Genomic DNA, 23,373 nt, shown 5'->3' on the forward strand with positions numbered 1-23,373 from the left:
AGATTTCTGATGTTTGGAATCTTTTGTTAGAGTTCTCATCACTTTTGACCAAAGATCGATTAAACATTAAAAGCTTGTAGATTTTAATTTATATTATGGTTGTTCTTAGCTCACAATGTTAAGATTCACTTGAACTATGATAGAAGAGTTCATGATTTTAGGACAAACTTTTCTAGCCAACTATTTGACGAAATGTCTCCAAGACATATTGAGAATTAGCGGCTTAGCAGATTTAGAAATGATAACAATGGTATCATCAAGAAGTAACTTTGTGACAATGTTGAAGGAATATAAAGAAATAATATATTTACATAGGATTTGAAAATATGTCAGATATAGTTGGATCAATCACATAATCATTGTCACCAAAAGAAGTAAGCAAGACGTTCTGATCATAGGGAAAAACTTCATGATCTTTGTAGCGCCTACCCCTAGTTTACATTTTATTATTATTTTTGAACTCTTTTAGGCCAATTTATGATTGATGATTAATAGCATTATCTTTTAGATTGTCAAATATTGTTTCACACTTTTTTGATTTTATGATGAGATTACTTGATACCATTTATTTCATGTACGCAGGATTATACCTTGATGATAATTATTACAACTATTTCAGTTATTTGATGATGATTAGATAGATGGATTATTATACATGTTTCCTTATGGATACTTACCCCATACTGCATGTGTATGGTGTGTGTGTATATTTTCTTTATGTATGATGTTTCTGATGTGGTTAAGGAAGGGAGTTGTAGTCACCTGCTAGTTAGGTTCTACATGATGCACCACTTCCTGCTATTGCCTATTTAGTTTAGTATATATGTGTTTGTACATGTGTGGATTTTTATGCAAATTGCAGGTACTAGGTATCGACTTCCTTGAATTGCTAGGATGAACGTACCCTATCACATTATCTCAATGGTAAGAGAGGGAAGATAAATTCTTGAGTCCAAATCCTAACTTGTAAACCCATTTGTCCTAGAAAATTAGAACAAGTATCTGAGACGATTACCCTTCCAAATGCGTCGTATGATGTAAATTCGTGATTGTAACCCCAAAATTTGATCTTGGTGATTTTTCTATTAATTAAGTCAAATTAAAAGATTAAATTTAATGGAAAAATTATTATGTTATTTTAATATTTAATTATATTTAATTAATTGGGAAATTAATTAAATAAAAAGAATTAAATTTAAAGAGAAAATTATAGTTTAATTATAGAGCGTAATAATATTTATTTAATTTGATAATAATATATATTTAGGAGATCATTTTTAAATAAATGCTAAATATTATTATTACTTGAGTTGATAAATATTTTATCAATTAACACTTCACAAACAAGTTAAAGAGTGAAAAGGTTATTAATTTATTAAAGAGTTTTAAAATTTCATAAAGTATGCACGAGATTAAAATATAATAAATTAATTAAAAAGAGAAGGCAAGTAAATTTAAATAAAGATATTTTATATTGCAATAAGCGTGCATGAAAACATAAAAGAAAAGTTAATAAAGAGTTAAAGGATGGTGATCAAGTAGTTCCCTTGGGTGATTGCACAATTAGTGCCCCGAATTTAGGAGAGAACTCCTTAGCAGCAATTGAGGGTTCATTTTTGGGTATCGGGATTTTTGGAAGAGGAGGAATTTCCAGAGAGAAGGTTATGAGAGAAAATATTTCTCTCACAATCTTTGGGTGTTGCGAATTTAACATTAGAACCAAGTAGATCCTTGTGTTTTGATCTTATTCAAATATTTTTGTCTTCTTCGTGATTGTGAATTGTTTATCTGAAATTCATTGTGAGGAATTTTGAAATGTTGTATTTTGGACTTACTGGTATGCATGTGGGTTTCTTTTGTATACGTGGAGATTAAAATATCATTAGATTTAAAATTGGAAATTAAATTGGGAAGCGTTTTGAATGAAATGAAAATTTTATATTGAAAATTTGTATGGTTTGTCGTATTTGCCCTATCAATGAAATGTTAGAACTATATATATATATATGGTGGGAGGTTTTTTTTTAAATTTATAAAAAAATTATTATAAAACACAAAAAATTATTGAGGGGGGTGGGGAATCCCATGCCCCTTGTACCCACTGTGGCTTATTAAAAGTTGCGATAGCAGGTACACTACTACTTGCAACAACAATAATACTGCTGTCTATGGCAGTGGTATAACCTACTGCCGTAGGGTATAAGGCTGACGAGCCTTCAAAATATACGCCAACCTTTTTATATATTAGTATTTTTTTTCAAAAGTTTTTTTTAATTAAAAATTAATAATATTAAATTTAAATTATTATTTTTTAAATTTTTTTTTTGGATTGGTAAATGACCAAAGCTTAGATTAATTATTTTTATTTATTAACTGAATTTGAACCCAAGACCTCCCACTTGGGAGGCTCACAAGTTACCATTGTGTTGTAGGCTCTCCCTCCCTCCTTTTTGATGTTCTCTTTTGAACTCTCGATTTATAATAAAAAATAAATAAATTTAATAAATAATTAATGAATGAGAATATAGTTATTTTATATAATTATTAATTAATTCAATTAAATGTAATTTAATTGAGTTTGATTAATAATGAAAATTATTTAATGAAGTTTTGAATTTATTTAATTATTAATAATAATAATATTGATTTTAATAGAATTGTAAATTATTTTACTTGAAAATCAATAAGTATTATTTTAATAATTTAAATAAATAATTACCCTTAAGTTATTTTGGAATAATGGACATAAAATCAAATAGGGGTAATTGTGCATTTTGTTCAAATTCAAGAATTGGGTTATATAGTTAAGGGTAAAATGTAAAATTCATATGTTCGAAAACTTACATTGAATGAAAACTAAAACCTTACTGTTAACTCAACTATGTATTTTCAAAATCAAACTGAACTATGAAACCTGCACTGTTATATGTATGTTGTCCATGTTTTGGGTTTGGGTTGACTAGAGTGTTGACCAGTTTTAGGACATCTACCAGAGGCTTGGGAGTTTTGTGTTTGCGGTATTATGTGGATTTGAACTTGATCTTTTAAACTCAACCATGGTAATGTGCCTGGTATTTCTATGATGAGTTTGGCTATATTGTTTGTTATTGTTATCAGTGTTCTTGTGGGATAACGAGATGAATGTTATGACATATGTGATTAATCCTTTTTTAGTCTTCGATCAATATTTTTTGGGATGCTTTCTAGTTGCTCATAGAGAACTGATGGATTATTGTGAATTATCTTTTGATTCTTTCTAGTCACTTGTATATGACTAAGGAAAATACTACGATTCTTTGATTTATAATTTTATGAGCTTAGGGTAGGTTATCTATATGTAATGTTGGGAAGTGGCTTGCAATGGAGGTAGGGGCCCAAAGTGGTTGCCAAGGTAACCCATTATAAGTTGTTTAATAAGTGAAAATACTACACTAAATGAGAATAAAATGAACCTAATAAGTGTCTTTGTATGTTATCACCCATGTCTCGAGTGCTAGTATAGACTAGGATGGGAGTAGAGAGAACGCTTGGTTGCGACCATGCATCGTTAATATGCCTTGTCAGTACGAAAGGATACTAGTGCTACATAGGGTCACTAGGGGGCCAGAGTCAAGTTAGACTGCCAAGGTAACTCTAGAGCATTGATTCGTGCAATAATACTTGCCAGCTTACATAGTAGATTCCCTACATGTCTTTGTGTGCCTCTGGGTCTAGATGTCGATTTATCTTGGAACCTTTGAGTGAGATAACTTTTAGGGTTTCATTGACTTAAATATTACTTTTGATTTTGGGATTGATATCCTATTTGGGACTTGAGACTATCTCCTCAGTGCAGTGGAAGTGGACCTTTTTGGGTTACCATGCAGTCGGGTGGTAGTGATTTTTACTCTTACCTTTGAGATCTATCCGTCGATGCCATGGTTGGAGTTCCTTGTCTACTTTTCCTTTCATTCTATCTTTGTGCATTATGATAGATGGTTATATCTTTATGATGGATGATTTCACTTATTGTATTGTACTTTGTTTCATGGACCTGAAAGGGATGATGTAACCTATTTTTATAAATGTGTATTCTTTTAGCCTTTCATACCCTGTGACATGTACAGTGGATGATTGTGCATTTTGAATTTTATTGCCAAGTGGCATTTAAAAAAAATGTATATTAGTTAAGTGGAATGAACTTGTGGATGTATTTTCTTATGGATGTGTTATTTATTTGACTTAGTATTATTTAAATTGAAATGTGATTCAACATCTTGAGATCCTTAAGGAATGTAATCTGTTATGTTTGCTTATGTATGATTTTATGTTACTGCTTCCGCTACCTTATGATTGATGTGTATGTTATTCTTTCTTTAAAAAAAAAAAAAGTTTGGCAAACTTAGTAAAACTTTAGGTTAATTCTTTTGGATCCCTTGGCAGGGCATTGTAATCTCTAAGACTGGTATGTACCATGTCTATTTTAATTATATTATACATAGCCTAATAAGTGACATATCATCTAGATCATTCACTTAAATTAATATCCAAGTTTATACCAAATATTATTGATAAGAGCTAGAAGGGATAGATAGGGATATGATATGAGAAAAGCTTGCATAAATCCAACCTTGTAAGATGCCTTGAGGTTATTCCAAGATGAGATTAAGGGCTTGGACCCACAAAACAATTGAGGAAGACTATTTAGTTTGGTGTTAAAGAAACCTATTGCATCTCAACATTCCTTCTAGACCAGGGTTATAATTGGAATAACATAACTTTTTTAAATTCACATAAAGTTTATTACTTATCTATAAAGGTAGCCTCATGAGAGAGAGGAAAGGCGTACTCAGGCTATTCCAATCAATTGGTTATTCCAAGATTGGTACTTCAGATTAATGTACTCGTAAGATTCTTTTGGGGTTGATGAATATGGGATCAAGTTACCTAGAGGTTATTCAAAGATAAGATTAAGGGCTTGGATCCACAAAAACCTTCAAGAAAACTATTCAGTTTGGCGCCTAAATAATCTATTTACATCTTGAGTATTCTTCCTAACTAAGAATGACAACAAGGAAAAAATAAAACAAGAATCCTTGTGTTGATGTTTAATCACCACCACCGAGGCTAGTGGGCTAAAGTTTCGCTCTTGGACTTAGTATAGGATCAACTTATCACGCTCACATTTTCCTTGAAACTTATATGTATACACGTGTACTTGTGCTTGCAGGAATCTATCAAAGAAGTAAATCTTGTAAATCATCTTATTGATTCTAGTGAACTGTAAGACATTAATCAAGAACGCATGAATTATGTGTCTACATTGTGTCTTCGTGTTTTCATGTAATCATGTGTTTGCTACATATTTTCGTTTGTATGCTTTGTATTTTCATGCTTTGATGTGTCCACTTCATGTATGCTTTGTGTTTTCATGCATTATGATGTATACTTCCTAAATTCATTAAATCTTCTTGCATCCAATTATATGCTTAGTATAATGGTTGTACAAAAAAACCATGTCCAAATGATTTTTACTTGAGGAAAAGCAAAATCCGAGAGTGGAGAACTGTGATATTCCCATCAAAATAAAAACCATATAATTAAAATATAGTTAAATAATAAATCAATAAAATAGTAATAATATACATAATGGTATAATTAATGTTCATACTATAATGTTGTATAATATATTACTTTTAAAATACGAGAATTAAATATTATTATTAATATATAAAGTAAATATATTATGTAATAGTATTAAAAATAGTATAATTAATATTAATAATATATATAAGAAAAAATATTTCATATTACTGTTAATAATATAATTAAAAAATAAAATTATTAATATAATATAATATTATTTATGAAATGATATGACTCTATGAATGAAAAAATCTACATATAAAAAATTTACATTGAAAAATGATCGTTTAGATATATAGAAATTTTGAGATATAAGTATTTGATTTGCAAAAAGCTTAATGGAGAAATATATTTAATAGAGAAATTATTTAAGGTTTGAGTAGGAAACATTACATATTGTTTGTAACACCAAACTACACATGGTGAATTGTATGGATTATTGAACGAGGACCTCCCAATGCTACATACAAATCAACTTACTTTAGTTCTCTCAATTCAAATCACATATTTACTATTATTTTAAATCCTCCATCAAACTCAAATGAATATAATACATGACAAATATTAACAAGGACGCATAGTGTCAAGTTTCGACCGAAAGCTTATAAGATCAAAGTATTAAGATATTAAAAATGTATGCAATATAGCTATGTTAGTAGAATGTCAAATGATTTCTTAATATTTATGTATGTTTAACTTAAGTATTATATAATTCAAGTAGTCACATTCTCCTTTAAGCAAACTTAAATTGTAATCTACAATGTTCAATTTGTGACTTTTACAAAAGAATTTTATTCTAACACTTATATGTTTATATTACTATTTTATGACTTTTACTAAACGTTATTTTCAATTGTTGTAATTAAAAAATATAAAGATATTAAAAAATGATATAAAGCTTTATTCCTTTATTTGTTAAACTAATTCATATTATAAAACTAGATTTTCCAGATATTTACATTGTAGAAAAGTCTAAAATTAAGGAGAAATATATTTTAATTTAATTTTTCAAGAAAACATATGTCAAAACATGAAGACGATATTCTTACATATTGTCAAACTTATTTATTTTGTTTCAATGAGTTGTCTTATCATATTAATGGTAGCAAAAAATATTCTTACATATTGTCGGCAATGGCTAAAGGGTAAACTCTTTTGTTTACCCCGCTTATGCCGATGGCTAGGCCTTTGCCATGCCCATACACCATTTGCCCTGCCTTTGTAGCCCAGCCTTGATTTGCACGTACGACAAAATTTCTAAACGAAATACATTGTTTAAAGCGCCCACTATTATGCTTATGTGAAGATTTGAGAAGGGTTAATAAAATCGGGTAAACGGAGGAGGGAGATCTCTTGGTTAGTTTATTCTATCTTGTTTAGGCTGTTTGGGTTATGGGTTTTTCCTTGTCCGTGCTATGTATGACGATCTATAATTTTAATTTATAGAAGGTTAATTTTTAATTATTAAATATTAAACCAAGTTTTAATATATTACAAAAATAATATTAGGCAAAAAGGTCTGCACAAACTATAAAAGAATATCACATCAAAATTAGTAATTGTATCTAAGCAAAATGTATTAATCAAAGTATAAAATTTATTAATCAAATGTATTGGTATAATTTGGTTTATAATTTATAATTTAGTTTAGAATTTATATTTACATTATAATTTTCATTATAATTAATAGATATATATGTTATTAAATTTTTTTCCATAATATGCCATTAAACTCTTACCATTTATAATATTAGAATTATTAATATTATTTAACTTTGAATAATATATAATTGAGTAACAATTTTTTAAAATAAATAAATAGGTTTAAAATCATCTACATTTAATACATATTAAAATATATAATTAAAAATAATAATTATATTCACTATATATATATATTACAATATAATAATTATTTAAATAAAAATTTAAAAATAAAACATATAAGAAAAAATGTCTAAGATAAGATTAATTACGAAGAAAACATCTAAGATTAATTACTACAAAAAATCTAAATTTATTACGAAGAAAAAATTGATAATCATTAAATATTATAATATAATAATTATTAAAATAAAAATTTAAAAATAAAACATATAAGAAAAAATATCTAAGATAAGATTAATTATGAAGAAAACATGTAAGATTAATTACTACAAAAAATCTAGATTTATTACAAAGAAAAAATTGATAATCATTAAACATAAAAAATGTTTATTAATATCTATACAATAATACATACTCCCTAAATTATATGATGACATCACCAAACAATCATGACATATATATCTATTAATTATAATGTAAATATAAATTCTAAACTAAATTATAAATTATAAACCAAATTATACAAATACATTTGATTAATAAGTTTTATACTTTAATTAATACATTTTGCTTAGATACAATTACTAACTTTGATGTAATATTCTTTTATATTTTGTGCAAACCTTTTTGACTAATATTATTTTTGTAATATATTAAAACTTGATTTAGTATTAAAAAATTAAAAATTAACCTTCTATAAATTAAAATTATACATCGTCATACATAGCACGACCAAGGAAAAACCTGTAACCTGAACAACCTAAACAAGACGGAATAAACTAACCAAGAGATCTCCCTTCTCCGTTTACCCGATTTTATTAACCCTTCTCAAATCTTCGCATAAGCATAATTGTGGGCACTTTAAACAATGTATTTCGTTTAGAAATTTTGATGTACGTGCAAATTAAGGCTAGGGTACAAAGGCAGGGCAGATGGTGTATGGGCATGGTAGAGGCCTAGCCATCAACATAGGCAGGGTAAACAAAAAAGTTTACCCTTTAGCCATTGCCCATATTGTCAAACTTATTTATTTCATTCGAGTGAGTTGTCTTATCATATTAATGGTAGCTATAAAGTTTCAACCAAAAAAAATTGAAGTGAAAAAGCAAAAGCTAACTCATGACCGGGCAAGGATGCAACCAATAAGATTGAAAATAAATACTTTGTTTGCAAATTAGTAAAATATCAATATAATTTAGAACTATATAGAATTAAAAGTTTTTGAAAACTAAAAGAATATGATTGGATACTTTAATTGGAGAGTAGCATTTCAAATGCTATAGTATACTTCCTGCCTTCAGCGAGAACTAAAAAAATAAATCAAACTAGACAATTCAACAATAGTTACCATCAAATGTACTTTCTTTAATTATGTAAATTTCCAATTGTACTTTCACATCAAAGATTTATGAACATATCCCTTGCACCTTTTTTAAATACAAGTGATAGCAAATATTTAACCTATCAAATTTTAAAAGTATCAATATCAATTCAAGCTATGAGATTTCCACAATCTATTAGTATAACTTGAATATGATTGTGTAAAGGATTTTTTATCATCAACGTTTTGGATCATGCTACGTGATCTATCATCAAGATGTTTATGCAAATGACCTTCCTTCATTTGCACGAATATCATGATGATGGATCACGTACTTACTCATTTGCATAAATATTTGATAATGGATCACATAGTATGATCCCAAAAGTAAATGATAAACAATCAATTACACAATCAAATACAAAAAAAACTAAATAGTAATACCAATACCAAATCAAATTCGATATATAACTGATAAATTTAAAATTAAACTAAAATTACACTCAAATAACCCCAGAAGATGAAGTAAGTCTTTTAGGGTCCGTTTGGTTTGTAGAAGATGACAAGAATTGGCTTTTTCAAACCCTGGATTTGAAAATTTGTGTGTTTGGTTCAAAATTTGCAAAATAGACTTAGCATACGTGAATTCCAATTTTGCCTCAAAATCAGGGTTTCCAAATTCCTACTGGCAGGCAGGAATTGAAAATCAACTTGGTTTTGTTTTTTAAGGAGCGTAAAAACAATAGATTAGATTACTTTTTGAAATTTGCCTTCAACTCCAAACTTATGCACTTCACACGCATCTTCCGAGTGACACAAACAGTTTCAGTAAAATCCTAAAAATTGAAATGAAGATATGCAAAACCTTGATTTGGCTAAACCAAAATTTGTAAAAATCCGAGTTTCTAAAATTCCACGAACCCTATTTTCCAATGCTGCTCAATAGACAAACCGCCGATTTTGCAGGGCTACGTCAAATCGACTTTTACTAATTACAGGGCATCAAAGATAATGCCATAGATATTTCTGATGAAATTCGCAGAACTTTCTTCTGACAGCTTGTCTTTTTGAAAATGGATTCCAACCCACTATCAACTTATACTCGACTCCACTTTAGTGCCGTCCCAGGGAAAACTCATTTTCAAATACTCTGCCGACGTTGTACCCTACGAAACCTCTCTGGACTTTGCCAGAGTTAATCTGCACCTTAGACATCTCGCAACAATGAATCTCCACCTTCCACGTCTGCCAATTTGATCGCGTTCCATGTACGCTACAAAGTAACAGTCAAGGGCTCACTGAATGATCATACATCCTTTGCTTTACACATTCTTGTTTACACAAGAATGTAAAACAAACGAGACAATTTTTTCTTGTTTACTCTTACTTGATACCTAATTTTCTAGCGGGAAGTTAAGCAAAGATTAATGTCTTTTTCAATTATCGTATGGGTGTATTATTTTTATTATTTATTATTATTATTTAATATAATGTGTCCGCTAGTACAGAAAATTACATAATTAATTAGTCCCAAGGCTATGCTTATAATACATTTTAAGCTAAGTGTTAAATTGTCTCGAAGATATATGTGCGTGAGAGAGAGATTATATATTTCAAGCCAATTTGATTGCGTTCCGTGTACGCTACAAAGTAACAGTCAAGGGGTCACTGAATGATCGTACATCTTTTGCTTTACCCAATAGACGCGTCTTTACAACACATTCCCTCTCGCACATTCAGTGGAGAAACTTTTTCTTGTTTACTCTTATCCTTTATGTTTGGTGCATTCAGAGAGAGAATTGAGACATTTGAATGAATTCTATGGCAACTGTGAAACCTTTTCAGGAGATTGTGCCCGCTTCTGTATGCGATTCTGCTCCTTCCACTAATTATTTCGATGTTTTCATTAACCATCGGGGAACTGACGTCAAATTAACTCTCGCTACCAACATCCGTGGTAAGCTTAGCGCTGCGGGAGTACCTGTCTTTCTTGATGTCGATTCCCTTCAACTTGGTGATGCCTTTCCTGCAAAAATCGAACAGGCCATGCGCTCAGCTTCAGTTTATCTTGCCATTTTCTCTATTAACTATGCTGAATCCCCTTGGTGTTTGTCAGAACTCGCTTTCATGCTCCAGACGGGTAAAACTGTTATTCGTCTTCTATCACGTTAAGCCTTCCGACCTGCGCTGGGTGCGTCAAGATAAAGGAGTATATGCTGCTGCCTTTTCTCATTACAAAGATAAGGGAAGATACTCTCCCGAAAAGCTTGAGGAGTGGATGTTGGCACTGGAGAAAGCTTCATTTCTTAACGGCATCGGGTTCAGGAATGATAGGTAAGTAGCAAATAACCTCACATACCATCTTTTCCTCTTCTTATTTTAATTTCCAGTGTCGTTGCTACTTCCGTGTTCTCATGTTTGTTCAATATATTCTCTGCACATATGTTTAGAGAAGAGGGGATGCTGTGGAAGAATATTGTGAATAGGGTATCCAAAATACTGCCAAAGCCCCCCTTACTTGTTGCTCGAAAACCCGTTGGACTTGATGACATCGTACTGGATTTTGAAAGAGAGACAGCCGCTCTTACCCAGAATGTCCAAATTGTGGGGATCGTGGGAATGGGCGGGGCAGGTAAGACCACGCTGGCAAAAGAGTTGTTTAACAGGAAATCTTCATCCTACCAAAGCTCCAGTTTTGTATTTTAAGTGCGGGATGCTGCAAGCAAAAAGACCTTGCACGAGAAGCAGAAAAAGCTTCTTGTAGACCTCGGTTTCCAAGCCTCAGCATTCGACAATATAGAAGAGGGCAAAGCGACTCTGGCAACTCGATTGAGATCTGTTCACGCGCTCATAGTTTTGGATGACGTGGATCGCGAAGACCAACTAGATGCTCTGTTGACAGGTCAAGACTGCCTTGCATCGGGCAGTCTTGTCATCGTCACAACTCGGGAGATGGATCTCCTTGCAAAATGGGGCTCCCATATTTACATGATTAAAGGATTGGAACACTTCCGTGCAAGGGAACTTTTCTGTCGGCACGCTTTCTTGCAACCCCATGCGGAAGAGGGATTTGAAAATATTGTTGAACAGTTTTTGGAAGTTTGCAATGGATTGCCGTTGTCACTAGAGGTTTTTGGGGGACTAATCTATGGGCGCAGGGCCAAGGGTTATTGGAAATCCGAGCTGGAAAAGATTTCTCGGATACTGCCCGCAGATATTAAAGAGAGGTTGAAAGTCAGCTACGATTCACTTGATGAAGAAATGCAAGAGATGTTCATGGACGTGGCTTGTTTCTTCATAGGACAAGACTCAAGCTTGGCTATTGAAGTATGGAATGGATCGAAGTGGAGGGGGTTGCAGGGATGGGAAACACTTGTTAGCAAGTGTCTGATTGCTGTTGATGGAAATAATTATATAACAATGCATGACCACCTAAGGGAGTTGGGAAGGGATCTGGCAGGTAGACATCCAATAACTTATCGTGTATGGCTTCCAGAGCAACTGATGAATATAAAGAAACAGACAGCGGTGAGTTTCACTTAATATTTCATTACTGAGTGTGTCATTTCTTTGTATGCGTGCCCTATTGTCTTCACATTAAAATTAATGCAGTATATTCTTCGTTTTACTATTCAGGTTGGAAGATCTATTAGAGGACCATATGCTCCTCGATTTGAGTATAGTGAGGAGCCATTGTCTCGCGGACGGCGTCTGAAAAAGTTTTTTGAGTCGATAGGAACCTCAAACAGATGTTTTGGGCATCCTCCGCCTTCCCCGCTCGGATTGAGGCTTTTCTCTCATAGTAGAGATCGGTTTATCAAATATTTCTCAACATCGTTGGAAAAGCCCGTCTTGCTGAAATTTGATCAATTCAATGAATTTGAGGAGAGTAAACTTCCGTCATCATGGTCACTCAAAGATTTAAGAATTTTGGAGTTGAGGGATGGTCGCCGCTTAGAACAATTATTTAAAGGATTTAAACAAAGAAATTAAATGTCGCAATAAGAAGAAATACACAACACCGGATTTATCCTGGTTCACTACAATAGTGGTTACGTCCAGACTGCAGAGTATTGAATTAATAAGAAAAAGTTGTTTACAAAATGAGCACGAGCAGCATATAAATGGTCTCCAATAATATTACAAATGAAGAGTCTTTGGAAACCAAGAGACTTGATTATTGGAGGGAACAATGATGACTGTTGGCCTTCACAATATCAACAAACTCCCACCTGAAGGACAACCAATGCTGCAATTGATCACCCAATACCCTGCTCAAAGAATGATCTATCTTTTCTTCACAAGCCCAAGAGAAGTTCTAGCACATTCGAACTTCTCTTTGGCAACAACCTTCGTGAATATATCAGTCGGATTGATCTTGGTGTCAATCTTGACAACATTCAGCTTGCCCTCTTCGACTGCAACGAACAAAGTGAGCATGTGCATCAACATGCTTGGAGCGATGTTGGGATGACTGATTATGTGCCATGAAGATCGCACTACGACTGTCACAAAATAGATTATATTCATTTTGATGAACTTTCAAGTCACCAAGTAACCGCTGAAGCCAAATCATTTCCCTTGCACCTTCAGAAAGAGCTAAGTATTTAACTTCAGCTAAAAAAAGAGCAATGGAATGTTGCAACCGTGATGCCCAGCTGATCGCAGCTCCAGCAAATGTGAAGGTGTAACCAGTGGTAGACCTTCGTTTATCCAAGTCTCCAGCAAGATCAGGATCAGTGTAACCTTGTAGCTGAACTTTGTTTCCGCCAAAACATAAAACATAATCTGAAGTGCCTTTTAGATACCTTAGTATCCATTTGACTGCTTCCCAATGAGCTTTTTCAGGATTGCTCATGAACCTGCTCACAACTCCCACCGCATGAGCAATGTCGGGGCGAGTAGAAACCATAGCATACATAATACTACCAATGGCTGATTTGTATGGAATTTTCTCCATAAATTCTTTTTCTTCCTGTGTTTGAGGACATAATTCAGAACTTAATCGAAAGTGACCAACAAGAGGAATATGAGTTACTTTTGATTCAGCCATGCCAAATCTTTCAACAACTTTGTCAATGTATTGTTTTTAAGACAAAGTGATTTCCCTCTTTTTCCTATCCCTTGTGATTGTCATGCCAAGAATCCTTTTGGCCACCCCTAAGTCTTTCATTGCAAATTTGCTTGCCAATTTTTGCTTCAACTCATTAATGATTCTGTTGTTTGTGCCATCTACTAACATGTCATCGACATAAAGAAGAAGGATGACAAACTCTCCACTTGGAAGTTTCTTGAAGTAGACACATGGGTCTGATTCACATCTTGTGAAATTATGCTCAGCCATGAAGCGATCAAATTTTACATACCACTGTCTTGGGGCTTGTTTCAGGCCATACAAGCTCCGATTTAATTTGCAATAAAGGTGTTCATGTCCCTTCTTTACGAACCCTTGTGGCTGCTCCATGTACAATTCTTCTTCTACATCACCATGTAGGAAAGCGGTTTTCACATCAAGTTGTTCTAATTCAAGATCCCATGCAGCTGCTAATCCCAGAACAGTTCGGATAGTTGTCATTTTGACAACTGATGAGAAGATTTCATTGAAATCTATCCCTTGTTTATGATCAAATCCCTTTACCACCAATCTAGCTTTGAAGCGTTTATTGCCTTCCGCTTCATCTTTCACACGATATATCCACTTGTTCCTAAGTGGTCTTCGATTAGGCGGAAGAGAGACCAAATCCCAGGTTCGATTCTTGAGTAAAGAATCCATTTCTTCACGCATCGTTGTTTGCCATTTATCACTATTGACATCATTGAGAGCTGCTTTGAATGTAGATGGTTCTGAAAATTTTGAAACTAGAATTGAAGGCTCTGCTTCTTCAGCATACAATAATTCATAATCAGAGAATTTAGTTGGAATTTTCCTTTCTCTAGTACACTTTCTCAAGCCTTGAGGATTTTCTTGTTCTCCTCTATCGTTAATAGCAGTCCTTTTAGGATAGACATCACTTTGATTTTTATTAGATTCTGAAATGGTCATATCACATAAATCATGAGGGCTTCCTTTTGAAACAATGTATCGTCTTTGTTGTGTATTGGAATTGTGAGATTTTTTTCCAATATCACGAGGGTATGTTTGATCAAACGCTTGAAGATTATTTTGAAGTGTGCCTTCTCCCTGTGATATATTTGTATTGGGTGCCTCAAAATCGGTATGTAAACTATGTTGATTTGGAGACATGTTACCTCTACCTACCATATTACCTACACGGTGAAAGGGACTTTGACTGCCATGAAACTGCCATGAAACTGTCTCCTCTGCATGAAGCTGTTCCTGTGAATTACCAAGATGCTGGTCTGTGCTCCCACCATGATTACCCTGCACATTAACATCCTGCAAATCAATTTGCAGACCCTGTGAAACAACTCTAACACATTGGGATGGAGTTCTGCACCCTGCACATTCACCTCTGTTACGTGCGTTTGAACCTGGTTTTCATTTGCCCCTTGCGGATTATGTGCAGGCTGCAGATTAGTTGGACCTACACTCTGAAATTCCCCACGTGTATTGCCAAGATTGTGGCTTGAGTTTCCACCATGCTCAAATGGATATAGTGACATACGTTTACTGTGAGTACTTTGTATATAGACGGGATTGCCATGGATATCAATTGGCACAGCCTGCGAATTACTCTCATCCTCCAGATTGATGTCCTGCGGTTCTATTTGCCCACCCTGCATCTATGGATGAGCATTATAGTCCTTTGACTGATAGCCCATTGTAATAAGAGGATCCCTTGAACTTTGGTTTGAAAAACTTTCACAAGCTTGATCGTAATGGAGAGACAAATTCCTGTCATGAGAAGAGATATCAAAAAACTCTTGTGTAGAACTATCATCATGTCCTGTGTTCCCAGGAGTGGAAGAAGATGATAAATTTGGAAATAGTACAGAGGTGGGACTATATGAAATAGTGTTAGAAACTGTTTGTGGATTCAATCCAACATTCCTTTGTGCAACGATTGGCACAAATTCTTTTTTAGACATTTCCTGAGAATTTAATGCTGGAAATGTTTTCTCATTGAAAACAACGTCTCTGCTTCTAATAATCTTCTTATCAGTTAAGCTCCAAAGCCTGAAGCCAAACTGATCCTCTCCATAGCCAACGAATATGCAAGGCTCGAATTTAGGATCCAGCTTGCTTCTTTTTTCTTTGGGCACATGTGCAAAAGCCTGACAACCAAAAACTTTAAGATGAGAATAAGAGAGTCTTCTACCTTGCCATTCCTCTTCTGGAATTCCGAAGTTCAACCTTGAAGAAGGACTTCGATTAATGAGATATACGGCTGTATTACATGCCTCAGCCCAGAATTCTTTGCCCAATCCTGCATTAGAAAGCATACACCGAGCTTTCTCCATTATTGTCCTATTGAGTCTTTCCGCTGCCCCATTTTCTTGAGCGGTGTAGGGTACAACTTTCACCCTACGAATACCATTATTTGCACAATAATTGTCGAACTCCAACGAACAAAACTCACCTCCATTATCCGTTTTAAAACTTTTAATCTTATGACCCCTTTGGTTTTCAACAAGAGCTTTGAAAACTTTAAACTTAGAAAAAACTTCAGATTTATTTGCCATCATGTATATCCATACTTTCCTAGTTCAGTCATCAAGGAATGTAACAAAATTTTTTGAACCTCCTAAAGAGCTTACCTCAACCGGACCAAAGACATCCGAGTGTACAAGTTCCAATGGTTTCTCCTTGAGATCATGTCCATCTTTCAAGAAGCTGACCCACTTTTGTTTTCCGTAAAGACAATGTTCACAAAATTCCAAATTTGCTGATTGGAGACTCGGTAGTTGATCCCTTTTGAGCATTATCTCAATGCCCTTTTTGCTCATGTGGCCTAATCTTTGATGCCAAAGTGCTGCATCGCTGCCCATGACTGTCATAGCAGCCCCTATTTCAGTAGGCTTCTCAAGGACATAAAGATTGCCAACTTTGTTTCCCTTGGCAATTATTCTCGAACCCTTGGTAACTTTCCAAGTATCCAGATATAAGAAGGGATAATATCCTTGGGCAAAGAGCTGACTGACCGAAATCAGATTTTGCTTTAATTTGGGAACATGGCGAACATCTTTTAACAACCATTTCCCTCCATCTTCCAACTGTAACAAAATGTCACCTTTGCCAACTATTTCGCAGGATTTATTGTCTCCAAGAAATACCTCTCCAAATTGACCTTCATGGTAGTTTGTGAAACAATTCGTACATGAAGTAGCATGGAAAGAAGCTCCGAAATCTATCACCCAAGAATCTAATTTTGTGTCACTTGTGGAAAGAACTAAAGCACATTCATCTTTCTCATAGGCTGTATTTGCTTCCATGTTTCTCACATTTTCTTGTGCTTTCTTGTAAGTCCGACTATTTCTCTTTGTGTGGCCAGGCTTACCACAAAACCAGCATTCACCATTCCTACCTCTTGACCTTGAACGATTGGGTGACTTTGATCTTCGCTGATTGTAATTATTATTTCCTCTATGATGGCTTCTTCCTCTTCTCTCAGTGCTGACCATAGTGAGAGCATCACCGGATGAGGAGTCTTTGTTACTCCTTCTCATGTCTTCACTTAACAAAGTGGTAACAACTTCATCATAGGCCAACTTTGACTTCGTAGAGCTTGAAGTACTTACAACTGTAACTATAGGATCCCAACTGTCAGGTAAAGAACATAACAAGATGATTGCTTTGGATTCGTCATCTTGAGTCATACCAACCGAGCTTGCTTGACATAATAGGGTGTTCAAATCATTTATATGATTTGACATTGCAATCCCTTCCTTCGTTTTCAGTTTGTAGAGTTTCTTCATAATGAAGATTTTGTTTGCAGCCGACGCCGTTTGATACATATTCTGAAGTTTGTCCCTAACCTCTTTCGTTGACGTCTCATTTGAGACATTGAACAAGACATTTTTCGCTAGTGAGAGAAAAATGGATGCCATCGCCTTGTCATCCATCTTTTTCCAATCTTCATCAGTCATTGTAGACGGTTTCTTAGACTTTCCTTCGATTGCGAGAGCCAAGTCTTGCTTAACCAACAAGGAACGCATCTGCACTTTCCACAGGCTATAATTCTTGCTTGTAAATTTCTCTATTTTCAAATCCTCCATGTTTTCGAAAAATTCAACACTGATTTTCCAATCTGCACACCTCGAGCTCTGATACCAATTGAAAGGATTTAAACAAAGAAATTAAATGTCGCAATAAGAAGAAATACACAACACCGGATTTATCCTAGTTCACCACAATAGTGGCTACCTCCAGACTGCAGAGTATTGAATTAATAAGAAAAAGTTGTTTACAAAATGAGCAGGAGCAGCATATAAATGGGCTCCAATAATATTACAAATGAAGAGTCTTTGGAAACCAAGAGACTCGATTATTGGAGGGAACAATGATGACTGTTGGCCTTCACAATATCAACAATTATGGGATGATTCACTTGTAAGTATTTTCTATTTTAGTTGCTTAGAACTACACTTTCAATCTTACAGTTTTTAGGACTGTACTTTTGTTTAATTGACAATTGTGTTCAACTCCATTAATTGAAAATAAAAACTGAATCACAATGTAAAAAATAAAAGTAAAATGCAAAAAATAAATTGCAACATAAATAATATTGAAGAGATATTTTTGCAGTTTTTTCCATTATATTAAGTAAATTTATCATAATATTTGTCTTATAAAGTTATTATGTACTTATATAAAATTAATTTATAGGAATTTATCTTCTAATTTAACTACAAATTATTTTAATTACTTAATGTAAATATTATTTTCCAATAATCACACCTTAAGGCTTACATTATGAATTTAAACAAGGACAAAACTTTATTAGCATTAGCCTAAACTTTTTCATCAATGAAATTGTCTTGAATCTCAAACCCTTCATTAGCATCAACATAAGCTTTCTTGTCTCTAGAAATTATTGCCTAACCTTCTTGTTTGCACTATACCAAACTTCTTTTGTCTAGACAAATTTCTAATCTCCATCAATATTAACCTAAACCATACTTCGTTATTGACAATCATAGATCTCCTTGTATTGAGACAAATCCATTCATCCATAATAACAAATTTTCAAAATTATGAACCAAGACTATCTCCACTCATTATGTGTACAAATTTAGAAAATTTATGCATGTGAAACAATTGCTATCTGGATTGATACAAACTTAATTATTTGCAGTGAAAGCAAGTGCTCCATAGATTGAGACAAATTCAACTATTTACATTCGAACAATAAAATTAGTTGCTTCTCATTGAATGAATCATCCCCAATCTCCAATTTAATTTCTCCAGATCTTAATCTCTCAGTCAATATCTATGAATACATCATTAGTACATTTCCTTTAATATTCATACATTGTAATGCTAGATTCAACTGATGAGGCAACCATTATGATAACAAACATTTAATCTGCTTAAGATGACTATTCCTTTTGCCTATCATATGAATGAGCAACTCATACATAAGCCCTTCGCCTAATGAGCACTAGTTCTCTTATTTTAACTTCCATAAAATGATTCCTTTATTTCTCTTCTTTTTATGAAATTCCCACTATGCCTTTGTTTTAGATGTCGAACAAAAGTATTTAGAGGAAATTAAATATTCTTTATTGCTAGAATTTTTTTTAAAGATATAATAACAAATGCAAATTAATATATTTTTTTTCTCTAACATTATAGAAACATCCAAAAAATTAGTGAAGATTATTCTTTGAAGGGGATCAGGGCTGCCTTTACATTGTCCTTGTCAGCACACCGACAATTTGTTAACGGCACAATCTTATTTGGGGTTGTTTTTGTTTCAAAAGTTAAGTGCTGGAAGAGTATTCGATCAACCATGCTACCCTCTTTGGTCATCATATAAACTAAGAGAGAAGTAAAATCTACATTTTCAATACTTCAGACCTTGCCCAAATAAAAATCTTTAGAATTCTGGGTTGCAAATTTGCCTTCCTTTGAGAGACCTATTAAGGCCACCTCCTTATAGGTAAGTTCCCTTCGTTTTCCCATTGGATTAAACTGATTTAAAGATTTCTAAAAAAAACTAGTTGAGTGGAACGAGAAACTTCTTATAGCTTGGGTTAAAATCCAATGCTAAAATCCTATCTCCAAAGCATCATTGTCTACTTTCGTTCCCTCATGCTCTATTTAGAAAATCCAAACATCGTTTCTTTGGTCGTGTACTAAATAAAAAATAGAATGACACTTTTTAGCTAGGATAAAGTGCATACCCACAAGAATATTGGGGAAACAGGAATTAGAAGTATAAGGAAGGTGAATACAACTTTGGTTGCTAAAATTGGGTGGATTCTCATGGAAGATAAGATAGACTGGACTAAAATCTTAGAAAGCAAATACTTGAGTAATGAAAATGTTGATTCCTTTCTTATGTCTTAGAATATGGTGAGCTGTTCTCCTTTGTGGAACAAAATCTAAAAAGTGAAATTTGTCCTTTGGAATGGTTGTAGGAAAATAATAGGGAATAGTGGTAGCACTTTCTTTTGGACTTAGCTTTAGCTACAAAATTTGTTTGTCCAAGTGCTTGTTCCTCGTATAAAAAATTGGCTTACTAGGGATCTAGGCTAAAGTGAGTAAATAATTAAAATGGAGTTGTGGAATTGTTGAATGGATCAACTTTCTTGCTCTGTGGAGAGATAATGCTACGATCTAGAGAATGGAACTATTAGAAGGGAAGATATTGAAATGCAATTTAACTTGCTTCCTTTGTGCTCCCTATTTAAACAAATCAAGTAGGATAAAATATTCTAGAGACTTATTAACTTAAGTTAGTTTACCGATAGCTCTGCTTACTCGATTATCGAGAATTGTCCTATTAATGAAGCTCTGTGGAATTACTTATGGAATCCTAGAATGATTGCAAAACTTAGTTGCTGCCTATGGAATCCTAGAATGATTCCAAAACATAGTTGCTTTTGGTGGTTTTTGGCATACGAGAGAATTTTGACTATGGATAACCTCATAATAAAGGCTTCCAATTTGTTAACAAATGTTCCATTTCCTATGAACAGAGCGAATCTATTCATCACATCTTCATTAATTGTAAGCTCACTAATGAAATGTTGTCTCTTATTCTCCCTTCTTTCTAGATGGATTGGGTGAGACCTTTGTCTAGCAAAATTATGATATGTCAATGGGATAATAACCCGCTTGATCATCTTGTCCTCAAAGACGTGTGGCACCAAATCCCTTCTCAACATGGCTTGGGATGTGTGGAAGGAATGTAACAACTAAAAACCAAGTGAGGGAGAACTTGAATTTGTTTCCTTTAAGAAGGGCATCATTTTCCTCATCTTAAGGAAGAAAGAGTTAAAAAAATTTGGGGTTTAAACCATAATTTATGCAACATTATTTGGGTTAAAATTTGGAAGACAGTTTAGTAAGTGGGCTCCTCCAAACACCAGATAATTAGAATGTAATGTTGATGGGTGTTGAAAAGGCAACCTAGTTATTCTTGCTACTAGATGTCTTATAAGGGATTGAAAAGACAATATGATCATGAGATTCAGGAAGGTGCTGGCCAAAGGCACTAATAATTTTGCTTTAACTACAACTATGTGCTATGGGCAAAAGACTTTGGGTTACAAAAATGAAGTCATTGAGGGAGACTCGAAACTACTTATTGACAGCCTCTTGAAAACAATTTCATGCCCATGTGAATCATTGAGTAGTATAGATGATTGCAGAGTTCTAATGGATCTCTTTGACAAGATTACTATCAGTCACATCCTCAAAGAGGGAAATAAAGTGATTGACTTTAATTGGGGTCTTACTCCCATTGATTGCATTGGATCGATCTTTGGTATACCCTTGGGATTAAAATTAGTTCTCACTAATGATAAGCAAAAAAATGTAAAGAGATTAGTTAGATGAGCTTTTTCACCCTTTATTGGTCTTGGTACTTAACTACAAGGCATTTTTATTTTAACTGTTAGAAATTTTGTGACGAAAAGGACATTTACACGAGTCAGAAATTTAATAAGTAAGTTTAGGCAAGGTCTCATGGAAGGGGGTTTCTTATAAAATAGAGGGGAAGCCACTTTCTATTTCTTAAGAAATATTTTAAAGCCAACGGTGCCATGACTTATATAATGTACGAGAGACACTTTGTACTACATGTGCAAGTAGGGTAGATTTTATCATATAGCAGTCTCACTTCCATCGTACGTTGATAATCACCATACTCCATCATTTTCTAACAATCTCCCACTTGATGAATATGGAGTTACTCATCATGACTAACAAGAGTCAGGGGCTTTTAGCCTAGTTGAGCTTGTGCATTGCTTAAACTTAGCTATGTTCACTGACTTTGTCAATGCATTTGCAATATTCTCATGAGTGCCAACCTTTTTAAAATTTACCTTTCCATCTTCAACCATGTCACATACAAGATGATATTGTATGTCAATGTGCTTTGTTTTGGCATGGAAAGTAGGATTCTTTGCCAAACATATTGCACTACGACTGTCACAAAGAATTTTAATTCTTCCAACATCATAACCAACATCAAACACAAGCGCTAAAGGCAAACTGCTTCCTGACACACATGAGTAGATGCCATGTACTCTGCCTCAGTTGTCAATAATGCAACTACACATTGTCGTTTGCTCATCCAATTGATAGCACCACCGTTCATCATGAATACATATCCATTGGTGGATCTTCTTCCTTCAATGTCCCCAACTCAACTATAATTCACATAGTCTTCAATGGTAACTAATCTATTTGATCCAACTAAGTTAATTTGATAACTCAATGCATACTATGATGTACCCTTCAAATATCTTATAACTCTCTTCACAACATCCTAATGTGGCTTGCCCAGATTCTCCATAAACCGACTCAATACTCCCACTGATTGTGCAATGTTCATTCTTGTACTGACCATTACGTACATGAGACTTCAAACAACACTAGCATAGGGTACCTACTTCATTTCTCCAATCTCATTAGGAGATTTTGGACTATCATCGACCGGTAGCTTTTTTCCATGTAACACTGGAACTACCTATTGCCTGCAATTAGACATATTAAACCACTCTAGATCATTGGTAATATATTGTCTTTGGTTGAGCCAAAGCTTTTTGCCAACTTTGTCCCTTTTGATTTCCATCACCAAAATAAATATTGTCGTCCCTAAATCTTTCATTTCAAACTTCACAGACAACTGAGATTTTAATTCTGAAATAATTTCCTTACCATTGCCTATAAACAACATATCATCTACATATAGAGCAATAATAAGTATCTGATCACCTTTAGCTTTATAATACACATAATGATCCGATTTAGATCTCATAAAACCCAAAGACAAAACATATGCATCATACTTTTGGTATCACATTTTGGGCGACTGTTTGAAACCATACAAAGACTTTTTTAGTTTACATATTAGATGCTCTTAAGCCTTTTTTGCAAAGTACTCTGGTTGGGACATGTATATCTCTTCTTCAAGACCACCATGAAGAAATGTCATCATCATATCCATCTGCTCAATCTCAATGTC

The 23,373-nt window shown here is 33.6% G+C and overlaps 1 pseudogene; it reads left to right on the forward strand.

Moving 5' to 3' along the window:
• Positions 1-10,594: 10,594 nt before the first annotated feature.
• LOC149572390 (TMV resistance protein N-like) overlaps positions 10,595-23,373 on the forward strand; it is a 46,122-nt pseudogene continuing 33,343 nt past the window's right edge.

Source organism: Cupressus sempervirens, chromosome 2, assembly GCF_028749045.1.
Source record: "Cupressus sempervirens isolate cs-2001-9-10 chromosome 2, ASM2874904v1, whole genome shotgun sequence".
Lineage (NCBI taxonomy): Eukaryota > Viridiplantae > Streptophyta > Pinopsida > Cupressales > Cupressaceae > Cupressus > Cupressus sempervirens.